General features: G+C 39.4%; 1 pseudogene; it reads right to left on the bottom strand.

Moving 5' to 3' along the window:
* Nucleotides 1-1313: 1313 nt before the first annotated feature.
* On the bottom strand, nt 1314-15870 carry LOC113767498 (annotated as a pseudogene).
* Nucleotides 15871-17290: the final 1420 nt, after the last annotated feature.

The raw sequence follows: 17290 nt of genomic DNA, 5'->3' as shown, positions 1-17290 counted from the left end.
GAGAAAACCACACCTTTTCGTGTCCTGAAGAAAAACCTAGATTTACTTCAGCCACCATTATTACAGAAGCTTGAAAATACTCATAAGAACTTCCTGTATGGCCTCCCTGCATCCTCATCTTGCATATGCTGTCACCAAAGCAATCGTTGTTAAACTTACGTGGAAGTATACAGGACAGCACACATAAATGAATCAGAAATAAAAACAAATACTTTAGCCTTCATATAAAAGAAATAAACATATTTAAAGAAACGAGAATCCCAAATGTTTCAGTATTAGATTTAAAAAAAATATAATGCAGAGGATAACCAAGTCCAAAAGTCAGACCAAAGACCAAAAAAAAAAAAAAAAAGGGCTAAAACTGCATATCGCACTCTCCAGAATCAATTCCAGTAAAATTTTACACAGCTTACAATCAGGCAGCATATGGTTCACTTCACTATATAAGCATTCACTACTGCCAGCCATATGGAAGAACAAACATGACATTTCTAATGCCAGAACACACTCTTAAAGGTAGCTAAAGCTCATGGGCTAATATACTACATTGGCTGTCCTCCAAAAGAATGTGCTCTGTTCAATCTTGCTCTGTATGCACTTAAGTATCAAATACAAGAAGCACAGCCGGTATGGTTTTTCACATGAAGTACAACAAAATCACTGTACACAATAAAGTGTCAGCTCAATTCAGACAAACACTAGGACATAGTAATTCTTATTTTCTTCTATTTACATACCTATTCCATTTCTCTTGTGCCTACCCCACTACATAATCTCAGCTACTTCTACCCAAAAAGTTCCACTTAATCTTTTCTGATAGTAAAGTGCCATTCTCCATTTTGTGTTCTTTCCCTGCACGTTAAACTGATAGGTTGGCTAAAAATTTGAACGCTGGTTTGCCTATTTTTTGTACTAGATTTGAAGTGCTTAAACAACCATTGGAGTTTTGTCACTAAAGAATTGTAAATCTTATTCAAATTTCTAAGGATGTCCTTTTGATCCTAGAAATACAAAAATTGTTGATTTACCTACCTCAAACAACGACTTCTCAAGACTAATATGGCAGCTCCTACTATTGCATATCTTTCAGCAGGTTATGCTAGTAATTGACTACTATATCAAACTAACAATTTGACTACTAACAGCAACAGTATTGGAAAGATCGATCTTACGAATTTGGAGGAAATATTTAGATATGCTGCTCGCTGTTTTAGATAACATAATTAGTTTGAGAAAAAAAAATGTGTTGGAGCTCAATTGTAGAAATTATTAAGTTAAACTCAATTGTAGATTGATGCAGGTATTACTATTATATATGAAGCATATATCAAGGTGCTACCCTTCAGTTTAGTGATACCAAACTGATATTTCAGTTTGCCATGTTATCTGGTACTAGGTGGCATATTGAGAGTTTGAAAGACAAATCCACTTGACAAAGATTTCACTGAAAGCACGAGTTCTACTTAGTCATCCATCTGCTCTATTTCTAAAGCAACAGAGCTACATAGGGGCACCATTGACTCATGAGAAGAACTACTATCGCTGCTTCTTTGCATGGATATGGGTGAATCTGGAGGGTAAAACGACGGTTTAGGAGGCAACTTTAGGTCACTAGCATCACCTTCAAGCATTTCTAAGACTTCTCTCATTGAAGGACGATCCTCAGGTGTCATCTGTATGCACCACAAGGCAATCAAAATCAATTTTCTTGTAATTGTCTTTTCTTCTTCAGTTGCATGATCTCCGATTTCCATTTCCTCCGCCTGATCGAATTTGTCATATATCCATGAAGGGAAGTATATTTGACTAGAATGCTCGGCATGCGCATCCACGTTTCTCCTCCTCCCAGCCATCTCCATTAGTAACATTCCATAGCTGTAAACGTCTGCCTTGTGTGAGACTCTTCCAATCCTTTTGTAGAACAACTCCGGGGCCATGTAACCTAATGTTCCTCTCACAGCAGTAAGAGTTGCAATACTCTTTTGCATTGGGTAAAGTTTTGGAAGTCCAAAGTCTGAAACTTTTGGAACAAAGTTGTCATCGAGTAAGACGTTATGCTGTTTAATATCAAAATGCAGAATTTGCATATCACACCCTTGATGCAAGTAATCAATGCCACGAGCAACCCCCTTTGCAATATCACAAACTTGTTTCCAACTCAATGGAAAACTATTTTGACAATCTGAGAAAATTAACTTATCCAGAGAGCCATTTGGCATGTAATCATACACCAGAGCATGTTTTGAGGCAGTGACACAAAATCCCACTAACCGAACCACGTTCACATGGTGTATTCTTCCAATAGTTGCAACTTCATTGATGAACTCTTGACTATTAGCTTTTGACTTGTTCAACATTTTGACAGCAACAGCATCGATCTCCACTGCGCAATTTGCCTTTGTAAACCATACCGTAGCCTCCTTCGCCTAGTTTTTCTTTAAAATTTTTCGTCATTGTCCTGATTTCTCTATATGAGTACCTAATGGGCATGAGTCTGCTGTTTGTTTGTAGGAAATCTTCTATTGTATCATACCTTGATAAATGCCTCCGATGCCACCTATAAAGCAGGAACGCAGACAAGATGGCAATGCCAAGGACACTTTTTGCCGCAATGAGTAGAACTGAAATCGAAGAAGAGAACAAGAAGACTTGCTATGATTGACTTCTAGTTTATATATATATATATATATGCCCAATGGATAGAGTTATCGACTACAAATCAGATGCCTTACCAAAAAATTTGACAGCAAAACCCACGCAAGCTGCTTATGAAAGAAAAAAGGTTATAATGGAAATAAGAATGGTTTTTTTTGCACACGAAAGAAACAAGTTTACTCACTTCCGAATGTGTCAACGCGGTCGAGGATTGCTTCTACTAGGGGACCTACATCGCCCAAGGAGAAAAGTCAAAGTCAATGTCCAATTGGATACTTTTTTTTTTTTCCAAACGATAAAAGATTCCAATTGGATACTTGAAAATGAACTTTTATTAATTACTATTAATTCACCGGTTTCAAATCACTACGACAATAAATTCAAATGAGAATTCAATAATTCATGTGTTTGTTAGGATCATAAAACAAATAACATTTCCAAGTATTCTAATTTGACTTGATTTCATACTTAAAAAATCAAATGAAAAACTATGTGAGAATATACACAGCGATAAAGACAACTAGTAAAGACAAAATAGCAGTAGCAAGGTTTCTGGTACCCTCATTCCCCAAAAAAGAAAAATAAAAAAAATTCACGTAATTAGTTTCCAAATTAAACAAATGATTTAGGGGAATCGGAGCGGGTACGGTTACGTTACGTACCGTTATTGTAATTTTTCATTTTATTAGTTGCTATTGATTGTAAACACCAAATGTCATAAGATTTATAAGAGGTACAATAACTGAACGCAATCATACCAAACAAAAAAAAAAAGAAAAAAGTGTCTTTAGTTAATGTCATTCGCAAGCATTTACTGGATAGCAAGGCCTTACACAAAGTAGTGATATTTGGTAATGCAATTCGTTACATGAATGATACATTGAAGCTGGAAAACGAAAGGGACTTTTCCCAGAATTGACTCAGTCAAATTTCATATTCTACTCTCGTTTCTTTTTTTTTTTTCTCGAGAAAAATGAGTTACTAGCAAAAACTGGGGCAAGAATTTCGCAATTAAAAGGAGAATTTGAGATAATCTAAATCCACATTTTGAAAGTCTAGACCCACTTATATGATGTATGAATTTGAAATAACTGGCTGTTAACAATATTTTGATTGTTAAATAAAAAAAAAAGTACCTACTACTATATTTAGCCTCCAAAGATTGGAGTAAGAATTGCACTATTCAAAGGAGAATTTGAGATTGACTAATCAATTATATTTTGAACATTATATTAAGACCTATATGGTGTATGCAATTTAAAATAAACGGTTGTACTCATCAACAATATTTGGTTGTTCTATAATTTTTTTTTTTAAAAAAAGAAAGATGAATAGCAGTACTACCATATTTAGCCCCAAATGTACCACTTCACATCTTAACTTAAAATCTTCCAATTAATATGCATTAATTTGGCATTAATTTCCCAAAAACATAGTTTCAAGCAGTAGTACTGAATACTTTTAAAGGATCACCATAATCAATCATCAATTACGATGTTAATAAATCTTCAAGTCAGTGTACTTACAAAAAAACGATTTCTTCGTGCTCCAGCTGGACTCCGAGCCTTCGTACCAACTGATCTCATAGCCATTGGACAGAAGATTGTGGATGTCTTGAAACGAAACATCTCCTGCTGTTACATTAGGTAGACACCGCAGGTCTACAGGAGCTGTCTTATAGACAGTGCACGACTCTTCAATGTCAGATGCCACCATATTTTTGCCCACCACAACATAGCTGTAATTATTGGACGGAGCTTTCATTTTTGAAAAATGATTTGCACTGATATTACAGGAAGCAGTGTCTACATAAAGAGGATATTTCGATTTCACCGGATTTTTACAGCTGACAAAGACCAACGAACCAGTATCGGGACCAATCTCCATGTCATAATCCGCACCAGGTTGATAGTAGTATTGACAGGTCATCAGCCTGTGCAATAATAATAATAAAAATAGAACCTAGCTATCACCAAAAGCAGTCAATAATTAATCCTAGGTACTGGAGCAGGGACTCTAGGTGTGCAATGGGTTACTTGATTCACCCTATTCCCGAAGAGTTTGCTTAACCCGATATACCAGAATTCATTAATTGACAAAAATTACTAAATAGTAGACAGTGGCAAGTAGGGTCGTCTCCTCAGGGACTGGAGATATCTGTCTCTTTCAAAGTCCAATTGATAAAGGGGGATTTCACCGGAATGCAACTAAAAACAATTAAACAATTTAACTAAAAATGAATAAATAACTAGCGCAAATATAGCAGGAATTTAATCAGGAATAAATAAATTCTAGTCAAGGATACAACTACTCAGGCACAGTCCATTTATCCGATCATTGATGCAGGAGAGGTTCACTTAATGTATTAATAGGCTAGTTATAGTCTGACAACCAATTTTTCCTTAAGTTATAGGTGACCAAGGTACGACCATTAATCACCCCTAACCAGAAAAGTACTCCTAGGTACGACCGTAGGAATTAATTTTCTAATTGCATTAATAACCAGAAAAACCTAGCCCTAATCAATAACACGCTACGAGGGTTATTTAAATTAGATTGCACATTCCTCTAATGTGTAAACACACCAGTTGCCACTAATATTAATCAATCAAACAATTACGGATTTAATTGACTAAATTGGCACGAGATTAATAAATCAAGTTGAACATCGGGCCCTTGACATCCAATTAATAAAATAATCCCATGAAAATTAAATCAGACAACATGCAAATATTAATAGATAAAGGAACACGTGAAAACTAATTAGATCTCACAGATTTTCAGGACTGCGCCGTCGAGTTGACCCTTGACTAGATGAAAGACTTAGCCACGCCACATAATTAAATCACCACACGAGTTAATAAATTGCGAAGGCATCGTTTTGTACTAAGAAATAAGGAATGAAGGAGGTTTTCCCCGTTGGGGAATATTGTCAAGCACCTGGCGTGTGTCAGAGGCCAGTCCAAGGAAAAGAAAGAAAAAAACTAAACTAAAGACTAGGCTAAAAAGCTAAACTAAAAGCGGTCCCTCGCCTCTGTACGTTAGCTCCCTATTTAAAGCCAAAGGAAAGATATCCAGTGGTCCCCACCAATTGGACACAAGCTGCCGAATTCATCTCCTTGTTTTGAGCCTCTGCGCGGTCCCCACCAATTGGCCACAAGCTGCCGAATTACTTCTTGTTCCTAAGGCTTTGTACGTTGCCTTTACTAGCTCTTATAGCTCTTGTGGTCCCAGCCAATTGAGGCTTTCTGCTGGAGTCTCCCAAATTTGCATCCAAAAGTCCCTCTTTTTGTAGTTATCTGCTCCACTCCTGGAATTGGGTCCAGATATCAAATATGAGTAAATATCAGCAATTAACACAATATTTGTCCGGGATAGAAGGGGAAATTAATAATAAAATTACTAACAAATTATACCCTATCAATTCCCCCCACACCTAAATCATGCTTGCCCTCAAGCATGGGAAAAGTGGACAGACCCAAAAATCATATATCGGTCATCACTCTAATCTACCACATTGCCAAGAGATTCAAGAGAAAATCATATGTCGGGCACTAGTAGTTAAAATCCGAGAAACATCCCCCCAGTTAGCCTCTACCGCACACTCCTTCAATTTCCAAATTAACTAGTCTAAGGAAAAGGAATGACACACAGCATTTATCAGCTAATGGTCCAAATATTCACACAAGTCCCCATATTGAGTCCATAAACCAGCAAGCTTCCCTATTATGTATTCTCTCTTTTTTTTTTTCCCCTTTTTTTTTTTTTTTTTTTTAATAAAGCACATAATAATATTTGACACACGAAAACTTAGTCTCTAGCCGCCGGAGCCTTTTGACGCGAACTCCAACATTTTTAGATGAAGGAGCCCGGTTACTCAGCTCCTACCGCTATGCAACCACGTACTCATATTAAGTACCACCTTTTGACGCGAGAATCGACACTTTTAGGTACAGATTCCCGGTTACTCGGTAGTAGCCAATAGAGGAGTACAGTCAAGCTTATTCACAGCTAATCAAAGCAGAAACGCAAAATAACAGCGCTAACAACTAAACATAGGGGCAGCTCGCCTCATTATTGCCAAACATGGAGAACTGGAGTCAATATTGGACCAGTTCACATTAAAATGCCAACAGTCATTCCCAATGCCTAGAAAAGTTAACACGGAAATCAAAAGAACCAAGCAGTCCGATATTCACCAAGGAGACATCTCGAATCCAACCACACTAACCCGATACATTATACTTAAAAAGAACTTGGCAAAAGTAGAACTAGAGTCAATAAACCAAATAATTTTTTTGTTTTGTTTTTTTTTTTTTTTTGGTTTTTTTTTTCGTTTGGGACTAAAAACATAGGATTAAAACTAGAATTAATAGTCACAAAGAAAGAAAAATAAACAACTAGAATTAAAACTAAAAACTAATAAAACTAGAAACTATTAAAAACTAAGAACTAAAACTGAAAACTAAAAATTACTAAGAAATAAAAACTACTAAAAACGGAAAACACCAGCACCACTTTAGACCCATTCCCCCCACACCTATAGGACACATTGTCCTCAATGTGACAAATAGAAAGCAAAAGTGAGAGGGAAAAGGACCAAACTTCCCTGAAATCGGGTCAAAACAGTAGCGGCGCGCGACTCCAGCGTGGATGGCGGCGGCTCGGGTGGATGGCGGACGCGGACTGGGCAGCGGCGGCGGCGCTCGCGTCGGCGTGCTGGCAGCTTGGGCTGGTGTGGCCTTGGGAGGCAGCGGCGTGCTGGCAGATGGGAGAAAGGGATGGCGCGGCTGAGCTCAGTAGCTGCACGTGAGGGAGATGGCGGCGACGATGGATCTGCTGGGTGAGAGGGGGAATGGGTCTACTGGTTGCGGCGGCAGCTACGCGCGGTTGTGGGTCGGCTGCGGTGAGAAAGAGCTGGTGGGTCGGCGGCGCAGGCTTGTGGCGACTGGTGGAGCTCGATGCGAGGGGGACAGCGGCGGCGGTGGCAGTAAATGGAAGCGTGGCGGCGTGCGCAGAGAGCAGGGGAGCAGCAAAACAGCGGAGAAGAAAGAAAAAGGGAAAGAAAGAAGAAGAAAGAAAGAAAAAGAAAGGAAAGAAAGAGAAGAAAAGAAGGAAAAAAAAAAAGAAATTTTTTTTTTATTTTTAATTTATTATTACTAATATTATTATATATATATTTTATTTATTTATTTTTTTTTATTTTTATTCTTTTTTTTTGTTTTGTTATTATTTGAATAACTGAAATAATAATAATAGTTTTTCTATATTTTTTTCATTTTTTTTTTATTTGAATCCTTACCTTTCCCGCGAACGTGACGCGGGCACGTCATAAGGCCAAGAGAGCTCCCAGAAGTTTCAGAATTTTCTGATCGTGAGCATCCTGCACATCACCACGCGGGCACGTCATGATGGCAGGAGAGCTCCCAGAAGTTTCAGAATTTCCTGATCGTGAGCATCCTGCACATCACCACGCGGGCACGTCATAACTGAAGGTCGCCTACAAACCAGCAAAAACGAAAACTAACACCCAAAATCAGTCAAGTTGAAGGAAAACAGATTCAAACAATGACAGGAAACCAATAAACAATTAAAAGAAACAATTGGGTTGCCTCCCAATGAGCGCTTTTCTTTAATGTCTTTGGCTAGACATTGTCCAAAAATTTCCTTAAACTAAGCAAGTAGGATCCTCCAAGTGCATCACCTCCACCCGTTCAGTTGGAGCCCCTTCATAATACGGTTTGAGACGATGACCATTCACTACAAATTTCTTCTCAGCTTTCAAACTTTGGATCTCGACTGCACCATAATGGAAGACATTAGTCACAACAAAAGGGCCAATCCAACGAGAACGTAATTTACCTGGAAATAACTGCAATTTGGAGTGGTATAGCAGAACTTTTTGCCCACACTCGAAAGTCTTCCTTGAGATCTGTTGGTCATGAAAAATTTTATTTTTCTCCTTATAAATTACCGCATTCTCATAAGCTTCATTGCGAATCTCCTCCAACTCCTGTAATTGTAACTTCCTGTGGATTCCGCCCTCCTCAATATCCATATTGCATTGCTTAACTGCCCAAAATGCTTTATGCTCGAACTCTACTGGAAGATGACACGGCTTACCAAATACCAACCTATAGGGAGACATCCCTATAGGTGTCTTGTATGCCGTCCGATAGGCCCAAAGTGCGTCCTCCAACCTGTGGCTCCAATCTTTCCTATCAGGGCGCACCATTTTCTCCAAGATGGACTTAATCTCCCGATTCGACACCTCCGCTTGACCATTGGTCTGAGGGTGGTATGACGTTGAGACCCTGTGGAGTACACCATACTTGCGAAACAACGCAGCTATGGTTTTGTTGCAAAAGTGCGTTCCCCTGTCACTGACAATAGCTCTTGGCATTCCAAATCGCACAAAAATATTAGACCTGATAAAATCTGCAACCACTTTCGAGTCATTAGTTCGAGTGGCCTTAGCCTCCACCCATTTAGACACATAATCAACTGCCAGCAAAATATACAGAAAACCAAATGAAGTAGGAAAAGGCCCCATGAAATCTATACCCCAGACATCAAAAATTTCTACAAAAACCATCGGGACTTGGGGCATATGATCTTTACGGGCTATATTACCTACCCTTTGACAGCGATCACATGACTTACAAAACACATAGGCATCCTTAAACAATGAAGGCCAATAAAATCCACTTTCTAAAACCTTATGAGCAGTTCTCTTGGGTCCAAAATGACCTCCACAGGCAAAAGTATGACAAAAAGTTAAAATCGATTGAAATTCCATTTCACTTACACATCTCCTCATCACCTGATCTGCACATCTCTTCCATAAGTATGGGTCATCCCAGATGAAATACTTGGCGTCGCTCTTCAATTTATCCCTCTTCGATTTTTGCCAACCTGCAGGAAAATTACCAGTTACCAAATAATTGACTAAATCAGCATACCAAGGCAACTGAGAATTTAAAGAAAATAAGTGCTCTTCAGGGAATGCATCCCTCAATGGTTCATTATCATCTCCAACGGGTATACGACTCAGATGGTCAGCTACTAAATTCTCTGAGCCTCTTTTATCCCTTATTTCCAGGTCAAATTCCTGTAGTAGCAATATCCACCTGATGAGCCTCGGTTTTGCATCTTTCTTGGTCATCAGGTACCTTAATGCTGCATGATCAGAAAATACAATCACTTTAGCACCTAACAGATATGACCTGAACTTTTCTAGAGCAAAAATTACTGCAAGAAGCTCCTTCTCAGTGGTGGAGTAATTCAACTGGGCTCCATTCAATGCTCGGGATGCATAGTAGATGACGTGAGCTGCCTTCCCTACTCTTTGCCCCAGTACAGCCCCAACAGCATGATCACTGGCATCGCACATGATCTCAAATGGCAACCTCCAATCGGGGGGCTGGATGATTGGGGGTGAAGTCAACAATTCCTTCAGCTTGTCAAAGGCTCTCTCACACTTGTCATCAAACTCGAAGGCTACATCCTTTTGCAAGAGTTGGAACAACGGGGCCCCAATTTTTGAAAAATCCTTGATGAACCTTCGATAAAAACCTGCATGCCCAAGAAAAGAACGCACCTCCCGCACATTTGCGGGGTAAGGTAATGCAGAAATAACGTCTATTTTAGCTCTGTCAACTTCAATGCCCTTAGATGATACAATATGACCCAGGACTATCCCGTGTTCAACCATAAAATGACATTTTTCCCAATTAAGCACGAGATTAGTCTCTATACACCTTATCAGGATCAATTTCAGGTTATCTAGACACGTATCAAAACTATCACCATATACACTGAAATCATCCATGAAAACTTCAATAATTTTCTCCACATATTCAGAAAAAATACTTACCATACATCGTTGGAAAGTCGCAGGTGCATTGCACAACCCAAATGGCATTCGTCTGTAGGCAAAGGTCCCGAACGGGCACGTGAAGGTTGTCTTCTCTTGATCCTCTGGGGCAATTGCTATCTGAAAGTATCCTGAAAATCCATCCAAAAAGCAATAATAAGCCTTACCAGCTAAACGTTCAACCATTTGGTCAATGAAAGGGAGAGGGAAGTGGTCCTTTTTAGTGACGGCGTTCAGCCTACGGTAGTCTATACACTGCCTCCATCCAGTGGGTTTGCGCACTGGCACGAGCTCACCCGTTTGGTTGGCTTCTACCGTTACTCCTGCCTTCTTCGGGACTACCTGAACCGGACTCACCCAAGGGCTATCAGATATTGCAAAGATGATCCCCACATCTAGCAGTTTTAGAATCTCTTTCTTTACAACTTCCATCATGAGGGGGTTGAGCCTTCTTTGAGCCTGCCTAACAGGTTTGGCATCGTCTTCTAGCCTAATCCGGTGCATACAGATGGCCGGGCTTATCCCCTTAATGTCTGCGATTGTCCAGCCTATCGCCTCTTTATGCTCCCGAAGGACCCGGATCAATTTCTCTTCCTGGATTTTTGACAGTGCCGACGAGATAATCACCGGGAGTGTCTCATTATCACCCAAATATGCATATCTCAGGTGCTCTGGTAGAGGTTTCAACTCCAGTACAGGTGCCTGCACCACAGATGGCAATACCCTCTGATGAGGCTCGGGAGTAAAAATAGGTAAGACTTCATACCTTTTCCTGGTGGTCTGCAATGAGTGTAATGCACCTATTGTGCATTTTAAATCCTCACTCCACTCCACCTGAGGAGTTGTCTCCAACTCGAGGTGCTTGGTTAAAGCCACCTCCAACTCATCCCTGCCATCAGTTTCAAACACTTCCTGCACTACAGGATCAATAGCACTCACAGAGAAAACTGAGCTAAAGTTGGAGTTCGAGGGGTATTTCATAGTATCAAAAATATTAAAATGCACAATTTCCCCATCAAACTCCATGGACAAGGTACCCTTATTAACATCAATTTTCGTCTGTGCAGTGCTCATAAAAGGTCTACCCAATAACAAAGGTGAGGGATCAGGGGAGTGATCATCATCCATATCCAGTACATAAAAATCAGCTGGAAACACCAAATCATTAACTTTTACCAATACATCTTCAACCAACCCATCAGGATATGCATTAGTTCGGTCAGCTAATTGAATGATAATTCCAGTTTCTTTTAATGGACCTAATTTTAGAGAAGCATAGATAGACTTAGGCATGACATTAATTGATGCTCCCAGATCCAACATGGCCCTTCTGATCACAGTATTACCTATCCTACAGGGAATAGTAAACATACCTGGGTCCCCGCACTTCGGTGGGAGCTTTCTCTGCAGGACCGCTGACACATTCTCCCCAACAATAACCCGTTCATCCCCTCTCAATCGCCTTTGGTTGACACACAAGTCCCTTAGGAACTTGGCATATTTTGGTACTTGTTTGATGGCGTCTAAGAGGGGGATATTTATCTCAACCTTGCGAAAAACCTCCAAGATTTCCCTCTCCTTATCCTGCTTCTTTGATTTTTCCAACCTGCTAGGAAAAGGAGGCGGGTTAGTCCTAACTGTAATTGTTGGGTCAGGAAGTACCTGTGGATCTGCACCATTGCTGTCCTCCCTTTCGAGCTCACTTTCGATCTTCTCTTCATCCTTGTCCTTGGGGATCACAGGCTCAGGCCCTTGAACTTCCTTGCCACTCCTCAAGGTCATGGCGCTCACATTCTTCGGGTTCAACTCAGGTTGAGATGGCAATTTACCTTGATTTTGGGCATCCAAGCGGTTGATTGTTGTGGCCAGTTGACTTATCTGATTCCTTATGTCCTGCATTTCGGAATCCGTCCTTTGCTGATGTTGCATAATGGTTGCCTCCGTCCTTTGCTGATTTTGCATAATAGTTGCCTCTGTCCTTTGCTGATTTTGTGCCATGGTTGTCATCATTTGTTTCATCATCTCCTCCATAGATGAACCGGATTGAGGGGGCGGAGGTGGTCGGGGTTGGTATTGCTGCTGGTACCCTGGTGGCTTATTTGGCACAAAGCTAGACTGCCTGTTCGGTGTAAAGTTGGGTTGCCTATTCCCTCCATAACTGAGGTTGGGATGATCTCTCCACCCGGGGTTGTAGGTGCTTGAGTAAGGGTCGTACTGCTTCCTTGGCGCGGGCGCGTGGTCAGCCATGTTCACCTGTTCTGCAGTTTCTTCCTGAATCATTGGGCACATGTCTGCAGAGTGGCCTATACCGGTGCAAATCCCGCATACCCTGGCTTGTGATGCATTTCTCACAGCCTGTTGCCTAACAAAAGCAGTCAACTCATTTAGCTGCTGCTGCACAGAGGGTGTCTCTATCTCATTCACCCTACGTATTGGAACATCCTCTCTTGTACTGAATTGCTGTGAGTTCTCTGCCATCCCCTCTATTAACTCCCGTGCTTCCTGAGGGGTTTTGTTCACCAGTGCCCCTCCACTTGCAGCATCAATGATGCTCCTGTCTCTAAAAATGAGTCCCTCATAAAAATATTGTATGATCAACTGCTCACTTATTTGGTGTTGGGGGCACCTGCGCAACAAGTTCTTATACCGTTCCCAATACTCGTAAAGTGACTCCCCTGGATGCTGTTTGATCCCACAAATTTCTTTCCTTAGACTTGCAGCCCTGGATGCAGGAAAATATTTATCCAAAAATTTTTTCATCAATTGGCCCCACGTGGTGATGCTACCTGGTGACAGGTAGTACAGCCAGTCCTTCGCAGAATCTTTCAAGGAGAAGGGGAATGCCCTCATTTTTATCTGCTCTTCTGTGATTCCCGGGGGTTTCATACTGTTGCAAACAACATCAAACTCCTGCAGATGCTTATACGGCTCTTCACCTGGTAAACCATGAAAAGAGGGTAAAAGCTGAATCAGACCAGATTTTAGTTCAAATGGAATGTTGTCATTTAAAGCGGGGAAAGTAATGCACAAAGGCTGCTGAGTTAAATCAGGAGCAGCCAACTCCCTTAATGTTTGTGCATTAGCCATGGTTCCTTCCTCCTGGTCAGAGTCACTTGAAGTGTCACCAAACGAATCTGTTGGTTCAACTTCTGACTCGGGTCTTTGAGATGTAGCCCTGGAGTGCTCTTCTCTGAGTTGTCTGGTTTCCTTTCTCGTTCTACGCGCGGTCTTCTCTATCTCGTGGTCAAAAATCAAATCACCTGTACGAGAAGATCGAGGCATACACTAGAAGAAGACCAGAAAATTAGGACAAAATTGAATTTAAAAAGAAACAAATAATAACGCCAGTCCCCGGCAACGGCGCCAAAAATTGACAGGTCATCAGCCTGTGCAATAATAATAATAATAATAGAACCTAGCTACCACCAAAAGCAGTCAATAATTAATCCTAGGTACTGGAGCAGGGACTCTAGGTGTGCAATGGGTTACTTGATTCACCCTATTCCCGAAGAGTTTGCTTAACCCAATATACCAGAATTCATTAATTGACAAAAATTACTAAATAGTAGACAGTGGCAAGTAGGGTCGTCTCCTCAGGGACTGGAGATATCTGTCTCTTTCAAAGTCCAATTGATAAAGGGGGATTTCACCGGAATGCAACTAAAAACAATTAAACAATTTAACTAAAAATGAATAAATAACTAGCGCAAATATAGCAGGAATTTAATCAGGAATAAATAAATTCTAGTCAAGGATACAACTACTCAGGCACAGTCCATTTATCCGATCATTGATGCAGGAGAGGTTCACTTAATGTATTAATAGGCTAGTTATAGTCTGACAACCAATTTTTCCTTAAGTTATAGGTGACCAAGGTACGACCATTAATCACCCCTAACCAGAAAAGTACTCCTAGGTACGACCGTAGGAATTAATTTTCTAATTGCATTAATAACCAGAAAAACCTAGCCCTAATCAATAACACGCTACGAGGGTTATTTAAATTAGATTGCACATTCCTCTAATGTGTAAACACACCAGTTGCCACTAATATTAATCAATCAAACAATTACGGATTTAATTGACTAAATTGGCACGAGATTAATAAATCAAGTTGAACATCGGGCCCTTGACATCCAATTAATAAAATAATCCCATGAAAATTAAATCAGACAACATGCAAATATTAATAGATAAAGGAACACGTGAAAACTAATTAGATCTCACAGATTTTCGGGACTGCGCCGTCGAGTTGACCCTTGACTAGATGAAAGACTTAGCCACGCCGCATAATTAAATCACCACACGAGTTAATAAATTGCGAAGGCATCGTTTTGTACTAAGAAATAAGGAATGAAGGAGGTTTTCCCCGTTGGGGAATATTGTCAAGCACCTGGCGTGTGTCAGAGGCCAGTCCAAGGAAAAGAAAGAAAAAAACTAAACTAAAGACTAGGCTAAAAAGCTAAACTAAAAGCGGTCCCTCGCCTCTGTACGTTAGCTCCCTATTTAAAGCCAAAGGAAAGATATCCAGTGGTCCCCACCAATTGGACACAAGCTGCCGAATTCATCTCCTTGTTTTGAGCCTCTGCGCGGTCCCCACCAATTGGCCACAAGCTGCCGAATTACTTCTTGTTCCTAAGGCTTTGTACGTTGCCTTTACTAGCTCTTGTAGCTCTTGTGGTCCCAGCCAATTGAGGCTTTCTGCTGGAGTCTCCCAAATTTGCATCCAAAAGTCCCTCTTTTTGTAGTTATCTGCTCCACTCCTGGAATTGGGTCCAGATATCAAATATGAGTAAATATCAGCAATTAACACAATATTTGTCCGGGATAGAAGGGGAAATTAATAATAAAATTACTAACAAATTATACCCTATCAAGTATGGACTGAATGGGTAGGGTGGCAGAGTAGAACAGTTGTTCTTTTGCACCCCAGGATCAAATATACGAAGTGTCTGTTGCTCATAATCAATACTGTTTAGATCCACAGAAAAGTTATACTGTATCTCCCGATAGGAACCAACACTCAAGGATAGAACACTGCTAAAGGATAGAACAGTGCGATTATTTTCACAAGAGAATTCAACAACACGACGTTCAGGGCACAAATCAGGATCATCACCTCTAAATTGAAACGGGCACTTTAAATTGATGTCGGTGCCCCGGCAAGTGGATGGGCTATGGTCACAGCTGGTGTTTTTGGAATTGAATAAATAATCAACATGTACTTGACAATGGTCATTTATAAAAGAATAAAATGAGAACCCAGACACCAAGAAGTAAATCAAGAATAGGGACAACAAAACTACCAAAATCTGAAGTTGGAGCATACTTGTTAAACATTGGCTGACTGAATTTTTTTTAAAAAAAATAAGAAGAAGAAGAAGAAGAAGAAGCCGGATATATGTAGCAAACGGAGAAGGGGCTCGGATATATGTAGCAAACGGAGAAGGGCTCTCTCTTTAGGTTGGTAAAGACTAAAGAGAGTAGGATCTAGGAAGTGACGGAGCCAGGATTTTTTTTTTTTTTGGGCCAAAATTTTTTCCTAATAAAATTATCTTAATATATTATGTTCAAAATAATTTTCTTATATTTAAATATATGACATCTAAAAATATCAAATATTAAATTTAATTATAAAGGTATGTTTATTCATAAATATACGGTACAGTCATAACAAAAATTAACAAAAAAGATAACCTTTGATTAAATATCTTATAACATCACAAATCATCCAATTTGCACATTATGAGAAGATGCTCTCCAATATGTCACCTATGCAATATATATATATATATATATATATATATATATATATATAACCTTGTAATATAAATGTAACTATTTTCAATTAAAAAAAGATAAAAGTTATGTTAGCATACTTTGAAATTTTAACATCTTTTCTTAGAAGTAAATTGAGCTCTACGCTCTTTCATAGAACTAAATTCATCTATGATTGAATCACTCCTAAATTTTTTAGTAACTTCCTTTTCTATATACACAGTTAGACAATCATTCAAGAAATTATCTTCCATCTTATTTTGGAGCTTTGTCTTGATTTTTTCATAATTGAAAATGCCCACTCTGAAGTTGCAGTTGATACAGGAAGAGTAAGATCAAGTCTAATCAATCTATCAATAACATGATATATCACTGATTTTCTTGTCTTCACCAAGCCTTGACATAACTCATTAATACCAGATAATTCCTGCAATTCAGGATGATTTGAAATGTCGAGTTCAAAATGTTGAAGTTCTATTCTTAGACGTACTTGTTCTTGCTCCATAAAATCATTCGGATAGAACTTCTCTGCAAGTTTACAAATATCATCAATCTTGAATAGCATAAATCCATTTCCAGGATCTAAAGCAGTGCTCAAAATAAGCAATTCCACGGTATGATCATTAAACCTGCTATGTAACTCTTACAATTGATAATCAATTGTTGCAAGAAATATATCCACTCGATAATAATGCTCCAGACTAATCTCATCATGATGACTTCGAGATCTACCACGTCTTGCAATATATTGAGCATTCATACATGGGATATATTGGCTCCATCATTGGATCTAGGGTCTCCAATCCAATAGGAATGTAAGCCAAAATTACTTTATTAATTTTCTCCTTTGGATACAGCCATTATTACTACAGAGTTATATTGCTATGGCTTAACTCCTACTCATTTTGGGTTCGGCGTGACTTTAAACAAAAAAAAAAAGGTAAAATCAATTTTCTTCTTTATAAGATAATAAATAATTCC

Source organism: Coffea eugenioides, chromosome 4 (genome assembly GCF_003713205.1).
Source record: "Coffea eugenioides isolate CCC68of chromosome 4, Ceug_1.0, whole genome shotgun sequence".
In the NCBI taxonomy this organism is placed as follows: domain Eukaryota; kingdom Viridiplantae; phylum Streptophyta; class Magnoliopsida; order Gentianales; family Rubiaceae; genus Coffea; species Coffea eugenioides.
Note: the sequence above shows the minus strand (reverse complement) of the source record. Positions and strands in the feature narration are given on the sequence as shown.